Source organism: Bidens hawaiensis, unplaced genomic scaffold (assembly GCF_021521415.1).
Source record: "Bidens hawaiensis isolate Kalapana, Puna unplaced genomic scaffold, B.hawaiensis_p1.1 tig00033655_1, whole genome shotgun sequence".
NCBI lineage: Eukaryota > Viridiplantae > Streptophyta > Magnoliopsida > Asterales > Asteraceae > Bidens > Bidens hawaiensis.
Genome location: NW_027495791.1, coordinates 45952 through 64433, shown reverse-complemented (window position 1 = coordinate 64433; position 18482 = coordinate 45952). Strand labels below are relative to the sequence as shown.

The window sequence follows — 18482 nt, the reverse complement described above, 5'->3', positions numbered from 1 at the left end:
AAAAAAAGGAAATCAAAGTTTAACAGTTATATAAAAAACTACTACTAATTATAATAATATTAATAAAAAGGTCACAGTTTAACCGCAATATAAAAGCTAATAATAATAATAATAAAATATGTAAGGGAAATACCATTATGGTATGTGACCTAAATAAGTTAAGTCTAAGCCCTAAGGTATTCAATTCTCTCTAAAAATCCTTAACTTTAATTCTACTTCTCCACGAATTCCTATCCTCAACCATGTCCTCGGAGAGGTTTAGGTCTATCAAATCATGCCTAATCCTCTCATCCCAAGTCAATTTCGGTCGTCCTCTACCCCTCCTCCCCTCTATAGTAATGTTTTCTACGGATCTAACAGGATTCGTCGTCTGTCTTCTCTTTACATGTCCAAACCATCTCAATCTCCACTCTCTTATCTTGTCTGCTATGTTCGCCACCCCTAATCTCTCGCGAAGCACAACGTTTCTTATTCTGTCTAGCCTTGTGTGCCCACACATCCAACGTAGCATTCTCATTTCTGCTACCTCCATCTTCCGCACTTGTGCCTTCTTGATGGCCCAACAATCTGTTCCATATAGCATTGCAGGTCTAACTGCCACCCTATAGAATTTTCCCTTCAGATTAGTCGGGAAACTCTTGTCGCATAATATACCTGTGGCTGCTTTCCATCTACACCATCCTACCTGAACTCGGTGGGTCACATCACTGTCTAATTCCCCATCGCTCTGTACAAATGATCCTAAATACTTGAACTTCGTTACCTGCGGGACCACCTGCCCTTCAATTGTGATGTGTGCGTCTTCACTGTCGTTTATCTCACCAAAATCACAGTGTAGGTACTCCGTCTTAGATCGGCTAATCTTTAAACCTTTTGTCTCTAAGGTTGTTCGCCACTCCTCAAGCCTCATGTTTAGATCTTGTTTTTTCTCAGCAAGTAACACAATATCGTCTGCGAACATCATGCACCACGGGAGAGTCCCCTGAATCGACTTTGACAACTCATCCAAGACTACTGCAAAAAGAAACGGGCTCAACGCTGACCCCTGGTGAAGACCTACCTCTACCGGAAAGAAATCAGTATCCCCCACTGGCGCACGGACACTTGTTTCACTCCTGGTATACATATCCATAATTATCTCTATGTATTTCCTGGGCACTCTTCTACCCTCCAAGCACTCCCAGAGCACCTGTCGTGGCACACTGTCGTAGGCCTTTTCTAGGTCAATAAACACCATATGTAGATCACGCTTCTTCTCCCTATACTTTTCCATTAATCTTCTTATAAGGTGTATTGCCTCTGTGGTGGAACGCCCCGGCATGAAGCCAAATTGGTTGACCGTAACCTGAGTTTCTCGTCTAAGTCTAACCTCAATCACTCTTTCCCATAGCTTCATAGTATGACTTAGTAGTTTGATTCCTCGGTAGTTACCACAACATTGGGCGTCTCCTTTGTTCTTATAGATAGGAACTACAACGCTGCTCCTCCACTGGTCTGGCATCTTACCTGAATTGAGAATACTATTGAACAGAGTAGTTAACCACATGACTCCTTCCTCCCCCAGACACTTCCACACCTCGATGGGTATGTTGTCTGGGCCAACCGCCTTAGACCTTCCCATCCTCCTAAGTGCGTCCTTCACCTCTTCTCGTGTGATCCGTCGGCAGGGTTTTTGATCCGCCTTATGAACGAAATACATGTTTAACAAATTTAAACGAGACTCGAAGGGTTTTTGAAGATTGGTTTTTCGATGAAAATGATTAATAAAATTCTATATTTGATTTTATATGATTTACAATGATTTTATTTGATTTAATTATTTAAATTGATTTATTATACTTAAGGAAAAATTGATTAAAAAAATTAAGACAAATACTATACTGACCTGGGTTTTGAACCCGGGTCCCTGCGTTGACAGCCAGAAGCTTTAACCAGATGAGCCAGACCGATATTCAGATTACAAATGAAAATAGATAATTATATGTAAGTTTCTAAGCTCATCTTCTACCATATAAATCCTAGATTCAATTCAAGAAAACCAGACCACGATTGGCTATATTACATTAGGGGTTTCGATAATCGGCTAACAATCAATATAATACATATACTGATTACCTTAATTGTCGTCGAAAAGTGGGTTAACGACGGTGGCCGGAATCCGGTTTAAAATGAATCAAATGAATGTAGTAGAGAGTGTTATAGAGAGAAAAGAAGATTGGTGCACGTTCAACTGAAGATTATGGACCTATTTATACTAGCAATTGGGTTGATTATGCGTCAATTTTATTAATTTTGATTGAGCTTGTTGTCCGGCGATGATTACGGGATGGTTTGACGATTTGGAGCCGTTATAACACAATTAATATGTTAGTTAGCATATAATACGAGGGCCTAAGATCGTTACATGTTGTTAGTTGAAGTTTAAAACACGTTTTATGTGATTTGAAGACTGGCCGGCGCCGGATTCCGATCGCCAGAAAGATGGCCGGATAAACGATGGTGGGGTGGGGCTGGGCTAGGGTTTGATTAATATATTATTATAATTTAAATAACTATACACAATGGCCCCTGAAGTTTCCATCTCTTTTAGAATCAAAATTAAAATATAAGTTACCAAAATAGATCTTATACTTTAGAAGGTTTTTAAGATCAATAATTAAATACAATTTGCGAATTGAATTCTTGTGCTTTAGGATGCGTTAATAAACGTAATGAGAAGTTATAAATTGGATATTTAAAGTGCTAATGCAGCTCGTTAACATAGAACCTTTAAATCCCGTAGATTAATTATTATAACAAAATAAACAAGAAACGTACGTACAATAAACATAAATTCGCGTGTAAATTGTATTAACAATGAATATTAACCAAGAATATAACGAATCGGCAAAATAGGTTGGGTTAACGATTACGAATACAACTCAAATAAAAATAATGAATGACACTTAAAATACATAACCGAACTTGATATATATATATATATACATATTATATAATCAAAAACCAAAAATTCGAAATGGGTAGGGTTTTCGGGTTTGAAAAGTAGCGAATGTTACATATAAGACCATGTATGATGATATATTCCATACGTGCCTCACCATAGGAGCCTGAGGATCTAGATCGTTGATTTCTACACAAGGCTTGTACCTTCTAAAAGTATTGAGGGTCGGTGAGGTCTTTTTGTTTTATTGACAGCAACTCGTTTTCAAGGGTTTGAAGTCTGGTGTCATTCTTTTTAGAGAAAAGAAACTGAAGGGCATGCCAAGCCTCTTTCGGTGTTTGTAAATTTCGTATGTGTTCGAGTAAATTCTCTTCAGTCGTTGTCTTTATAATGAATAACGCCTTTCCACCCTTTGCTCTCCGATTGTGTATGTCCACTTGTGTATGGTCCCAATGGTATCAATCATTGGTTCCCTGGTGCTTTCTCCATCGACCATATCCCATAGATCTTGCCCAAGAAGATATGAACTAATGCATGTTGACCAGATGCTGTAATTTGTGTCGTTAAGCTTCTTGACACCTCCAATTACTTGGAACTTAGACATCGTGTTCAACGGGTTTGGCTCTGATACTACTTGCTAAATTAAATATAAGTGAACCGAGCAATTGAATGAAACATGGACACACCGATTTGGAGAGACAAGCCCTAGACTCTTTTCTTTATTAATAATTGACTCACATTTACAATGAAAACCATAAAACAAGACCTTCTTATACAGGACAACTACTTGACTAACAAGAAAAGAAACTTAATCTTGAAGAAAAAGAAAAGAGAAAATAATAATAATAAACCTATTCAAATATTATTGCTCTCACTAGCTCCAATAATATTATCACATTAACTCAACAAATTTTGTTTAGCCCAATTACTCCAATAGCCCAAGTGTTGCAATCGGCCCAAGAACTTCAATAGTACCAATAAAAGGTCTAACAGATTAAGAGGTGGCATGAGAATCATTCAACATGTATTTCAAGCTTAACCATTAAGAGGTGTAACCAAACACATTCTACCTACGACCAATTCAGATGTTGCCAATTAGTGGAATCATTAAAAGGCTACTAGACAACTCCTTAGTTTTTTTTATTTAATACATTATCACCTAGTATTTTTTTTATCATTTAACCGCGAACCATTTGTATCATCGGTATGGTTGTACATAACGAGCCACCTTTTATTTGATCTGGCGGTTTATTACAACCTGAGTGAATCAAATTCAAACCAAACTGGATGACTTGTGACTGAAATGGAACAATTTCTATAGACCAGATATTCAAAAGTTAAACCGACGAACAAATGCACCATGCGCAACAAAGGAAGCACACAACATGTCTTAGTTTCACCACAAAAACATGCATCCCCTTTTATAATATATGGAACCCATATTAGGTTTTTTAACTTGGCGATGTGGGATAGCAAGTTTAACACTCTATAGTTTTGTTTTAAGGACAAAATTGTAAATGCAAAGTTGTTTATGCATCAACACTTGTATCAAATGCAATAACTCTTTTCCAGGTGTCTTAAAATGGAGAGTAAATTACCATAGTATCCCAAAGAGATGTTTAATAAGTTAATAGAGATTCTTTAAGTCTTACTTATAGAATCACGGCTTATGTACTTTAAGTCGCCATCTATTATGTAGGGCAATTTGAGAAATATGCTCTAAGTTAAGGTTCAAAGTGAAAGCTACCTTATTCTATGCACGACTTGTCGGATGTTTGTGGTAAAGCTAATGGGGGTTGCTTTATTTAATCTTTGCACAAAACCCAAAAGTTTAGTATACCTAAGATCATTATTCCTAGCCAAAACATTTATGAATAGAATAGAAGTATAACGAAGACAACCAGTGCAACCTTCAACGTCCATGCTGGTCATCGTTAAAGTGACTTCGGTCAACGCAATATATATTTTTGGTGTCTAAGCAGTGTTGAAGATTACAAACATAAGGTTTTGGCATTGGATTGTTGTGGTCGGCTTTGGTCAACACTAAGCGCGATATGCGTATTAACTTTGTTGGTTTTGTAGTTAATTCTGTTTATTTGTAAACCATTGCATCTCTTTCTGAAGTGTTGCACCTATTGAGACTCCAGGATAATAAATAGACGCGAAGGGTTTTCTTTTTGCATATTATTTTCCATTTGTTTCCCTAAACATCACAATACAAGGCTTGTTAATGAGAGCATTTGTTTGTTTGTTGTTTTCATTCTATAGACTCGAGGTGGACTGGTAGGCTCTAACCAAATGATTGAACAACCTATTTACGAGACTTAGTTGACATACAAAATGTATGTAACACTTAAAAATTGTACTGTGACTAACTTTGGATAGAGTGACGTTATATAAACATACAATAGTTAAAAACTTCAACAATATATTTTTTTGTATGTTTTATAAAATAAATTATATAAACCAGTGTCCTTTTTTGACAAAACAAAAACAATTGCAATTCTAGAAACAAGTATTAGGAATCCTCCACAAAGAGCTAAAACTTATAAAGAGGCACAGAGAGAGACACGTTCAAAGTTCTACTACAGAAACAAAAACACAATTACAATAAATATTAATATTATTTTCAAAAACAAAAATAAAAAAAAAAAATCGATCAGATTTTCTTCCGATGCTGCATCTCTGACTCCTAAATCGGTACAATCATCGTTAATCATCTAAAATCCAATTTCATCCGATTCGATTTCGATTTCAATTTCAATATCATCCGATTACGATTGATTGAATTAGTAATTGACGATTGAAATCTGTGGTTTCTGTTGCAGGTAACTAATTGAATTGAATTGATTCAATCCCTTGAAGCTTCTGGTATGATTTTAAGTTGTTTTAGCTTATGTGTTTTGATTTCTTTTGTTATTTGATGATGGGTTTTGCATATTTTGTTAATTAGTTCAAGTGTTTCTGCATATGGGTTTTGATTATTTTATTATTATTTGATGATTAGTTTTGCGTATTTTGTTAATTGCATCAAGTGTTTATGCTTATGGGTTTTGATTGTTATTAATATTTGATGATGGGTTTTGATTATTTTGTTAATTACTTAGTGTTTATAGTTTATGGCTGATGAGAAATTGATAATTGATTGTATATGTTTGTTTTGTTAATTACACACATATGCATTGTATAACTATTATTTCTGTTTAACTTAATATTAATTTTAATAATTACATGAATTGTTAATAGTTTATGGTTTGATGATGAATTGCTAATTGATTATATATGTTTGTTCAATTGTTTTGTTCATTGCACACATATGCATTATTATTATTATTAATTCTGTTAAACCTAATGTTAATTTGTATATTTAGTTAATTACAAGAAGTGTTTATAGTTTGTAACTTGATGAGAAATTGATAATTGATTATATATGTTTGTTTTTTTAATTACACACATATGCATTAGTATTATTATTATTATTATTATTATTATTATTATTATTATTATTATTATTATTATTATTATTATTATTATTATTATTATTATTATTATTATTATTATTATTATTATTATTATTATTATTATTATTATTATTATTATTATTATTATTATTATTATTATTATTATTATTATTATTATTATTATTATTATTATTATTATTATTATTATTATTATTATTATTATTATTATTATTATTATTATTATTATTATTATTATTATTATTATTATTATTATTATTATTATTATTATTATTATTATTATTATTATTATTATTATTATTATTATTATTATTATTATTATTATTAATTATTATTATTATTATTATTATTATTATTATTATTATTATTATTATTATTATTATTATTATTATTATTATTATTATTATTATTATTATTATTATTATTATTATTATTATTATTATTATTATTATATTATTATTATTATTATTATTATTATTATTATTATTATTATTATTATTATTATTCGTAGTAGTAGTTAAAGACATGAAGTGCTTATAGTTTATAACTTGATGATTAATTGATAATTGATTGTATATGCTTGTTTTGTTAATTAAACACACATGCATAATTATTTGTATAATTATTATTTTTGTTTAATCTAATATTAATTTGTATATGATAATTGATTGTATATGCTTGTTTTGTTAATTAAACACACATGCATAATTATTTGTATAATTATTATTTTTGTTTAATCTAATATTAATTTGTATATGTAGTTAATTACATGAAGTGTGCATAGTTTATAACTTGATGATAAATTGATAATTGGTTATATATGTTTGTGGGTTGGGTTCAAATACATAGTCTTCTAAATCTAGGAAGATTTAGGAAGGGTGTCAAAAGGACTCCGAATTGAACTCAAAACATGCGGCATTGGAACTGTCTCGACTAACTCTACAATATTAGATTTTATAATTTTTGTTCAGATCATTGTGTTTTTTTGTTTATTTTCGTATTGTGTCTTTTTTTCCTCGACATTGTGTTATATTACTCAGCATTTTGTTATATTTTGCGACCCATTATTTCTTTGTGTGCTTCCTAGATTTAGGAGACTGTGACGGATAACTTAACCCTTATTTGTCAATTAAACTCATTTGCACTGAAAAAATGCTATTTGAATAACTGATATTAATCTGTATTATTATTTCTGAAATTAATAGGAAATTGATTCGGTTGTGAACCTGCAAATAATGGCTACTGTTGTTGCAAAATCGAGCCATGCATCGCCTGCTATGACGGTACAAGAGAAAGTAAGTAGGAACAAGAGGAAGTTCAGAGCTGATCCGTCGCCTCCATTCGGTTCGCAGAAAATAGTTTCCTCTTTGCGGCCAGAATGCTTCACTTATGAGTTTTCTGCTGAGAAATTCGAGTGTCACGGGCATGACAATGGGTGTGGCATGTGTAGTTTAAGTCATGAAAACACGGATTCTATCAAACTTGATTTAGGGTTATCTTGTGCGGCAGGAATGATAGGATCAACAGAGTTGAACCGGATGCAAGTGAAGGATTTCATGATGCTGATTGGAGTGATCTTACAGAGTCTCAGCTGGAAGAGCTCGTGTTAATGAATTTAGACACGATGTTTAAAACCGCGGTTAAGAAAATCGTGTCTTGTGGTTACACTGAAGAAGCTGCTACAAAGGGTATTTTGAAATCTGGTCTTTGCTGCGGTTGTCAAGATATTGTATCGAGTATAGTTGAAAACACTTTGATTGTTCTTAAAAACGTGCAAGATATCGATCCATGGAAGGAACATGAGCATCAGTTTGAAAACTTGCAGCAAAAGGAAAAGTATTTATTAGCAGAACTTGTTTGTATTGTTCGTGAAATCCGGCCTTCGTTTAGCACAGGGGATGCGATGTGGTGCTTGTTGATAGCCGACATGAATGTGTCTCAGGCGTGTGCATTGGATGGTGATGAGTCATGTACTTTAGCTGGTGATGTGCCTTCAAGTGGTCAGTGTATGCATAATTCTGTGTATGACTCACCGTCAAAGACAGAAGTTCATCGTTCAAAACCGAAGGCGCCTTTTGTTTTGGATGGATTTGCGTCACAGAAAACAATAACCAGATCCTTCAACCTTTCATCCCAAAATCATGAAGTAAAGCCTGTATTAAGTAGAAAGATTAATGGCATTAGTAAGAGAGAGATATTAAGACAAAAATCAGTTCAATTGGATAAAAGCTACCGATCGAAAGGTGGTTCTAGATCTGGAAAACTTAATAACATCGGTGGCTTAATCTTGGATAAGAAACTGAAATCTATGACGGAATCTACATCTACCGTCCTTAAAAATGCTTCCTTGAAGACCAATAATACGAACAATACTTCAACAGAGTTATCGCTTTCACTACCTGTAAAAAAAGAGGCTCCCATTAGTTTTTCAGCCATGCGACATGACAAACCTTTTGCATGGTGGACCCCACGTGACGGAAGAGATGAAGCAATATCAAAACTTGTGCCACGCGTGCACGATCTTCAAAACCAGTTACAGTTATGGACCGAGTGGGCGAATCAGAAGGTTATGCAAGCTGCACGCAGGCTCGGTAAAGATAAAGCCGAGCTTAAAACACTTAGACAAGAGAAACAAGAAGTTGAAAGGTTAAAAAAGGAAAAACAGGCATTGGAGGATAACACAATGAAGAAGCTAACAGAAATGGAGAATGCTTTAATGAAGGCGAGTAATCAGGTGGGCCGTGCGGATGCTGCTGTTAGAAGATTGGAGGTTGAGAATGCTAATTTGAGGTTGAAGATGGAGGCTGCAAATTTACAGGCTGCTGAGTCAGCTGCCAGCTGTGACGAGGTGGCGAAAAGAGAGAAGAAGGCATTGATGCAGTTACAGTTTTGGGAAAAGCAGAAAACTTTGTTTCAAGAAGAGCTTATAACCGAGAGGCGTAAATTATGTCAACTGAAAGAAGATCTTGAACAGGCTAAAGAACAAAGAGATCAACTTGAGGTGTGTAAATATGTTCATGTGTTCATGATTCATGAATCATTATATGTTTTTTGCTTGGTTTAATAGTTTCTCATTGAAAGTGCGTAATATGCAGACAAAATGGAAACACGAAGAGAAAGCTAAACAAGAACTGATTAATCAAGCGGTTAAGATTAAAATCGAGAGGCAAGAAAGTGAAGTTTTAGCTAAATCAAGAGAAGATTTAACTAGACTAAAAGCCGATAAAACCCTAAAAAAATACAAAGACGATATTAATAAGCTCGAGAAGGAAATCTCATTAATAAGACTGAAATCAGATTCTTCAAAAATAGCTGCGTTAAGGCAAGGTGTCGATGGGAGCTATGCTAATAAACTAAGCGACACGAGTTATATACCTGAAACTGTTACTGTTACTGTTACTAATGATACTGTTAGTGTTACCGGAGGGGTGAAACGTGAACGAGAATGCGTAATGTGTTTATCAGAAGAAATGTCGGTTGTGTTTCTCCCGTGTGCACATCAAGTGGTTTGTAAAAAATGCAATGACCTTCACGAAAAACAAGGGATGAAGGACTGCCCGTCTTGTAGAGGACCTATTCAACAGCGTGTGCCAGTACATTATGCGCGTGCTTGAGTCTCTATACTGATATAATCAGGTTTGTTTTGTGTTTGTGTTTATGGTATGATTTGCCTGTTTATGAACTGAGCTTGTTATTGGAGTTTGAAACAAAGTGAAGAGAAGAAAGAAAAACAAGTGTCTTATATGGGATGTTATGTCTTGATTTCCCTTTACTTAAGTTAATAATACCGACCGACATGGTTACTTTTAATGACCGATTTAGCTTGTGTGTTTTTCTTTATAATTGGGATGACATACATATAACATGATGATCACATTTAACTTTAATTATTTGGTCGTTTGAGAGACCATTGTGAGTATTGAATAACCAAAGTTGGATGTTACCAAGGTACTAGGTAAACCAGCTGGAAGATGGAACCTTAGTATTGGAAAATTTAAACTCATTTTTTTTTTTAGCTAGAAGGGCAATATTTTGAGTTTCCAAAGACCTTTGTGCATGAGTTTCAAAAAAAGATGTAAAACATGTGGTTTTCTTAAAACTGTGTTTCTGCGAAAATGATTAGTTCTTTCATCAATTCTGAGTCCTGACTACCTTAGACTAACAAATTGTTCTTTGGTTGAGCCTGTCTCGATATTTCAAGTGTATATATGACCAAAAACTGCTATGGGGTGCAAATTATTATTCGGTTGAGTCCCTCTTAATCGATCAAGTGTATACACAATTAAAATTTTCTATGTGAGAGCAAATTGCCCTTTGGTTGAGCCTGTCTTGATCTTTCAACTTGAATTGTATTTCTGAACAAAAAGGGCTATGCGAGTGCAAATTATTTTTCGGTTGGGCATGTCTCGATCTTGTAGGTTCCCAGCTGGATCTACACGGAATATCTCGTTCTACGTAGGTGCGGAATCCCTACGTAAGACGATACGAGCGTAGAAGACGATATACGTTAAACACGATCAAACACACGTTACAATAAACAAAGACACGTTGTATTGCAACTGGAAACACGTGATTCACTGATCACCGATTACACAAACTGAATAACTTGTAAACTATCGATTACTAAACCTAGCCGCAGCTATATGTTTATATCAGACGACAACTTCGCATAACATGTTTAGGCGAAGTTGTCCCTAACTTCGCTTGTTCCACAAGTTCGCCTATATAAGCGAACTTGTGAGCTAACTTCGCTTAATACAAAATACAAAACATACTAACTCGATTACAGACACTATATACTGAACTACTGACATCATGTACCAACAGACTCCCCCTTGGCAGTAGCTTCCTATCTCTATCTTCAAGCACGTGTCTTGTAATCTTAACAATCTTGTATCTTTCATCTTTAAGCATGAACGCCTTCTCGTACACAAACTGAAACAACTCTTTGATATTTCTTCGCTTCTTCTTTCCAAGCAGGAATATAAAATATTTTCTTCTCGTTCAGCACCTGCAGATCAGCTTGAGACAAATTCACCAAGTGCATTGGATCATACACTCTCAGCAGCTCTTGTTCATCTTCATTCTCCATTACTGCTTCAGCTGTTTCACAATCAACATACCACCACTTCAGATCCTTGAGCACATCCTTGGGCATTTGTTTCATCGGCACTTCTTTTAAACACCGGATCGGCTTATACTTCATGATCATCCAAGGCTTGCCATCTACTCTCATCCCTCTATCTTTATCTTCAATAAGTTTTCCTTTCTGTGGTTTCAACAGCTCGAACCTTTTCTCCTTTATGCTTTCCTTCTAGACTATCTTTCCAATGACCCTAGCCATGTTATCATCACTCCTGTTTATCAACCCCAATCTGGCTAAGTCCTTCACTTCACACTCAGGCAATGTATTCAACGATCTCAACAGCCTCTTGAAATACTGAACCCCATCATACCTTTTAATCACCAAGAGCCTCAACTGCTCATCATATAACCAGCATATAATCCCCTTTTTTGATTCAGCATAACCCCTGATGTTGTAACTTTTCTTGAACATAGTAGGGACCGCCGGTTTCTTAGTCTTTATAAACCACTGAGCGTAGCCTTCTTTCCATCTTGACTGCTCCTCCCATTCTGTCTCATCGCTTCCCATATCTTGACCTATATCTGACTTATCAACTTCCGGAATCTCGTGCTCAACGTTTTCCTCTACAATCTCTCCCTCTTCAATCTCACTATCAATAACAATCTCAGCACCAATCTTCTCTATCTCTTCAACCGGTAACACATCGTCATCACCTATAACCTCATCATCCATCATCTCAGCATCCACGACCACCACCTCATCACCCCCTGAATCGCCAGCTGCACTGGTTGACTCCCCCTAAGATGTGGAAGTCCCAAGAGCTTGTTCAGTTCTTGGCAACTCTCCACCTGCACCTTTCGATGCATTGGGATCATCGTCTCGATCATTACGCTTCTTAGTCCTCAGCTCATCACCTTACAGCTCGTCTCCCGCTGAGATGCCAAGAACTGTTTCAAAGCATCAATTATTTTTCCATGTTCGATTAGCAGGGACGACTGTATCTGATTCTCTGCAACGAGGCGCAGAATAGCATGGGTCTGGATAAGATTTACCCTTGATTGTTCTGCCACGACCCTTTCAAGCGCTGCTATTCTTTCCGAGTCGGATAAGGTTGCATCGAAATCAAACCTCAGATGTGATATATCTTGAGTGTACTGAGGAGGGATTTCCAATGTAACCGGGACCTCAGAAGTAGGTGTAAACGTAACCGCAGGTGGTATCGTAACTGACAACCCTGCAGTAGCAACAACTATCGACTCAATAAATCTTGCGACGACCTCCGATGGAGTAAGAGTTGGAGGTGGCAAAGATACAATCTCCGGAGCTGAGAGTTGGAATGTAGTGGGTGGGAGGCCGAATGAGGATGAGGTAGCCACCACGGGAACGTCCGTGGCGCTTGGCCTTGTAACTGGCAATGGTGTAGGAACCATGGTCATACCAGACAGTGCTGGTGGAGTGAAACGAACCACCCTTGAGCTCTCACCAGCTCCCGAACCTGCACATGTCCTTTCCCTTCTCGATCTACGGACCAACTGATGTATATCTTCCTCAAAGTCCGACTCACTGTCATCATCGTCTCTCTTCCTTTTCCCATGAATCCTTTCTTGTGTTACTAAAATCCATCTCGCTTCAGCCACATCATCATCTGACGAATCAGAATCAGCCACCGTCGTTGCTGCCCTAGCAACATCCACACTAGTAACCAGTGCAACCGAGACTTGCACATTTTCCTCAGGTCAACACGCTCCATATCAAAAAATCCTTGACCGCCAAACGCTGCATCAAGGTCTACATTTTCCTCCGGTGCCACAACAGGAGCAGCAGGTATAGGTTGTTGTACCTCAGGTGGTTGAGGTGCTCCAGCATGTTGTGGTGCTGGATCCAGAAACTCGTCCCCATGAGCTGGAACATACTCTGGGTTGATCAAGTACCCAAATAATGGAGTATGTCGAGGACGGAGCTCAGGCTTGCTTCTTGCACTTGATGTTCTACACTGAGCGAATATTCGCTTGCTTACACTCTCCACATATCTAATCGGGCGGCGCTGAGGTAACGTGGGAGCAACATGATTCAAGATCATTTGTAGAAATCTTGGATACATAAGAAATCTCTCACGCGCCACCGCTCGTCTTTGACGATATATCTCGTAGAATACCATCTGACTAAAGCTATAACGCTTATTGTAAGTCAGTGCAGTCATCGCCGACTGCATGGTCGCACCCATTCCATCTATACCAGCCTTTCTCCCTGACATGCACACTATCATCACATGCATGAGAAAGCGCCACTGGTCTAGCAAGAACCCCTTGCGTCTCTGAGTATCCCCCAAAGGACCAGAATATCCCATTCTCAGAAACGCACCATCTCTGAATGGAGCCACAAAGTCTGTAGGATCGTCTCTTGTTTCATCCCCAAACTGTAAAGCCACCCTGATCTGTTCAGACGAGAACTGTACTATCTGATTGTTAACCGTTGCACGCATAACCGGGGGCTCGACTCGACAGTCATATTCCACTGTCTGCCAGAAATCTTCTATGTTTGGCAAAGATATCGGCAGTGTTGTGGTAATCGCGTGGAATATACGCGAGCGGAGTAGAAACGTGATGATCTCGCGGAAATCATCAACACCGCTCGCATCCGGGTCCAATGTGATGTACATGTTATGCCCCGGGAAAAACTGTCGGTTGTTGTCTCCACCTTCATCACCACCTGCACCACCTGCTCCAGCTACAGCTGCCATTTCTGCAACAAAAACAGACTAAGTTAGAGAAACGTCAAGGCAAATCACAAGTTCGCCTGTTACCATGAGCGAAGTTATGATTTATTCTGTGTAGGCGAAGTTAGGGGTGGGGCGAAGTTGGGAACAACTTCGCCTTAACTTCAACTTCGCCTGATAACAGTTAATAAAATTTAAGAAGGGCCAGGCGAAGTTAATGATAACTTCGCCTATCCACAACTTCGCCTCATATACTGTTACATAATTTATTATCAGGCGAAGTTAAACCTCAGGCGAAGTTAAGGATAACTTCGGCTAAACTGTAACTTCGCCTGAATATGAATCGGCAACAGTTTAGATGTTTAAACGAAGTGATTTGGTCAATTTTGGAGATTGCGGACTCTTAAACACATGTTTTTATGGAGATCTAGACAATCAATATGATTACGACCACGTGAAAATAAGTTTAAAAATCGGGTGTTGAGGTTTCGAATAAACGGGGTCGCGAATCGGGTCGAAACGACCGTTGATTAACGCCATTGTCAGTGAATATACGATACAACAACCCTACACACCTTTAATCGGATTAGAAACGAGAAAAACAACACAGATTTGATTCGAGATATAAGTTCGCCTAGAGTTCTGAGTATAAGTTCGCCGGATTTTGAAAAACAATACTGAGCATTTGACCAAAAATTTCTTTATATAGGGTCAAGGTTATACAGACGAAGTTATGGATAACTTCGCCTATTGCAGGCGAAGTTATGGATAACTTCGCCGATATTAAACTTTACAAAACAAACCCCTATAATTTGAACAATTTGCAATTAAGTTTTAAAACATCCTTTAAAGAGTTAAATGATACGATCAAGACCAAGTAACCAAGTATAAAATCATACAACCACATCGAGGAGATTTAGTTAGTATCACTTCTACTTTTACGCACCATAAAAAGCTACCATGACTTACAATGACTGTTCTAAAGTCTTTTAGGCCTAATAACTTCACTAGTTAAGCACACAGAATCAGTATATCTATCACTTTCTAAGGTTGGATCAATTTTCTGTTAAACATAGTAAAGGAACTTCTTACGAAGTAGTAGACTTGAAAAATAATTTCGTCTCCAAAAAAATTTTTTTAACTTCTATCACCCCGATCAAGTCGAAGTTTTCTGGTAAACGGCTATCCTGAAGATCCAATGGATCAGCTGGACCGACCACATACAAGTATGTGTCCCTCTAACTAAGTATGAACGACTAATTTTCAGCGAAAGAATTAAAAACACATCATAAACCGCCCCGTCACTTTTAGTCATCTGGTTAATGGCTATCCTTATATTCTACAAGTAGAAATGAGGACCAAACATATCCGAAGATATGTCCTTCAAACTGAGGCAACCGACATAATTCTAAGCGATAGTGACGTGTTGTTTTTTTTAAACAAAGACGAAAAACACGGTTACTCGGGATTGATCATCCCATTCAGCTCAACAAGGTTTTGAAAACGAGTTTTGTCAAACGCTTTAGTAAACAAGTCAGCGAAATTATCTAACGTATCAACCTTTTCGAGCATAATCAATTTCTTCTCAGCACAATCCCGTATAAAATGATGACGGATGTCAATGTGTTTAGTTTTGCTATGCTTTACGGGATTGTTAGTTACTGAGATAGCAGCAGTGTTATCTATGCAAATAGGAGTATGAGTGAAATTCAGACCATAATCGCGCAATTGCTGTTGTATCCAAAGAACCTGGGAGCAGCAGTTCGATGCTGCCATGTATTCTGCTTCACAGGTTGAAATGGCGACTGAGGTCTGCTTCTTGCACTGCCATGACACTAATCTGCCTCTAAGAAACTGACATCCACCTGTTGTTGACTTCCGATTCTGATTGCATCCTCCATAATCAGAATCTGTGTAGGCGACCAACTCCAAGTCTCCTCCTCTCGTGTACCACAACCCCAGCTTAGGCTTGCCTTTGAGATACCGCAATATCCTCTTCACACCCTTCAAGTGAGATTCCTTTGGGTTTGCCTGAAAGCGTGCACAAAGACAAACTGCAAACATAATATCAGGTCTAGAAGCAGTTAAGTACATTAAAGAACCTATGATTGCCCGATATTGGGTGGGGTCCACGTCTGCATCACTGTCTGAATCAGCACCCAATTTATGGTTGACGCAAACTGGAGTATCAAATGGAGTGCTGTCCTCCATCTTGAAGCGTTTGAGAACGTCATGGACATACTTAGTCTGATGAATGAACATCCCATCTTTCTTCTGATCAACCTGCAGTCCTAAAAAGAAAGTTAGTTCACCCATAGCACTCATTTCAAACCTCTTTTTCATGACGGCTTCAAATTCCTGACACATGGCGACTTTTGATGCAGCGAAGATGATGTCGTCCACGTAGACTTGTACCAGAAGAAAGTCGCTTCCTTTTCTCTTAAAGAACAGTGTGCTATCGATCTTTCCCCTTTCAAATTGATTCTCAAGCAAGTAATCGGATAGAGTTGCGTACCAAGCACGAGGGGCCTGATGTAGCCCATACAGTGCTTTACTTAGCTTGTACACGTGATCAGGAAAGTCTGGGTCAGGAAAACCCGGAGGTTGCTCAACGTACACAACCTCATCGACTTTACCGTTAAGAAACGCACTCTTCACGTCTAACTGGAAAACCTTCATCTCCTTGTGTGCAGCAAATGCCAAAAACAGTCGAATCGCTTCCAATCTCGCCACAGGAGCAAACACTTCATTGTAGTCGATCCCCTCTTGCTGATTAAAACCCTTTACAACCAGCCTCGCCTTGTTTCTGATAATTATCCCTTTTCATCTCTCTTGCATTTGAAAACCCATTTTGTGCCAATCGCATGCACATTTTTCGGTTTTGCAACCAAATTCCATACCTCCATCTTCTTGAACTGGGCTAACTCTTCTTGCATGGCTTCGACCCACGAACTGTCCTTGAGAGCCATTTGATAGTTCTTTGGTTCAATCTGGCTGATGAAGCAGGTGTACAAGCATTCGTTAATGATGCCTGTATCTTTAATGCTTGTGTAAACACAGGTGTGCTCATTCAAGCTTTGTCTTGTTTGTACACCGTCGGACAGATCACCTATCACGTTCTCCAAAGGGTGATTTTTGTGAACTCTCGTAGTCGGAACCGAACTGACTTGCAGATTGTCTTCCAGGTTCGAAGGTAGCTCATCAATGGGTGATTGTTGTTGAGAGTGAAACGGATTGAAGAATTCCTCTTCTGTAGAGGCAACAGGGGTATCGACAGCATTTGACGAGGAAGGTTGACATTCATCGTACAGCGGTCTTTGCACAACATTTTCTTCCTCATCATAAAGCATCTTCGTAGCTATTCTCTCATCAACTTCTGCACAATCCAAGTAAGGCATGTTAAAAGATTTAAAAAGCCTATCATAGTCGAAAGCCCCAGCGGGTCCCGTGCTTGGTTTTGGTGATTTGTAACTTGTGATATCAGTGTTACACACCACCTCAACCTTGCTGGTCGATGTATTAAAGACTCGTCTGTTGGGAGTCCCAACAACATATCCGACTAAAATACCTTCGTCGGCTATTTCACCAAATTTTGAGTTCGTCTTTAATATCGAACACGGGGACCCGAATGGTTCGAGACCACTCAAGTTAGGCTTTCTCCCATGCATAAGTTCATAACATGTTTTATTCAATCTTTTAAGAGTTAAAACTCTATTAAGGATATAACAGGCAGTAGCAACAGCTTCAGCCAAGAACACCACAGGAAGTTTCAAATCAGCCAGCATGGTTCTGGCTCCTTCAATTCGCGTTCTGTTCATCCTCTCAGCCACCCCATTTTGTTGCGGAGTATACGGAGCGCTGTACTGGTGGTCTATCCCTTTCTGTAAGCAGAAAATCTCCATCTGATAGTTTTTGAACTCTATCCCATTGTCACTCCTGACGTATTTAACCCTTTTCCCATAATATTCTCAACCTTGGTAATCAATTTTATTACCATCTGCACCGTTTCATCCTTTGTCTTCAGGAAATATACCCAAGAATATCGAGAGTAATCATCAGTGATCACCAAACAGTATGATGTTCCACCTAGGCTTTTTACATTCACGGGACCGAAGAGATCCATGTGAAGTAGGTCTAGGGTACTGACTATTGAATTAACCTTCTTGGTGTGATGGGATTTCTTGTGTTGCTTTCCCTTTTTGCACGATAAGCATTGGTCTTCAAAGTTGAAATTTTTCAAGGGAACACCCAGCACCAGCC

The 18482-nt window shown here is 37.7% G+C and overlaps 1 pseudogene across 1 annotated transcript; it reads left to right on the top strand.

Annotated features, from left to right (window-relative positions):
• Positions 1-5748: 5748 nt before the first annotated feature.
• On the top strand, positions 5749-10102 carry LOC143585249 (putative E3 ubiquitin-protein ligase RF298; annotated as a pseudogene). Its single transcript, XR_013144526.1, has 3 exons — positions 5749-5812; positions 7626-9421; positions 9516-10102. The product of XR_013144526.1 is annotated as a putative E3 ubiquitin-protein ligase RF298 (transcript).
• Positions 10103-18482: the final 8380 nt, after the last annotated feature.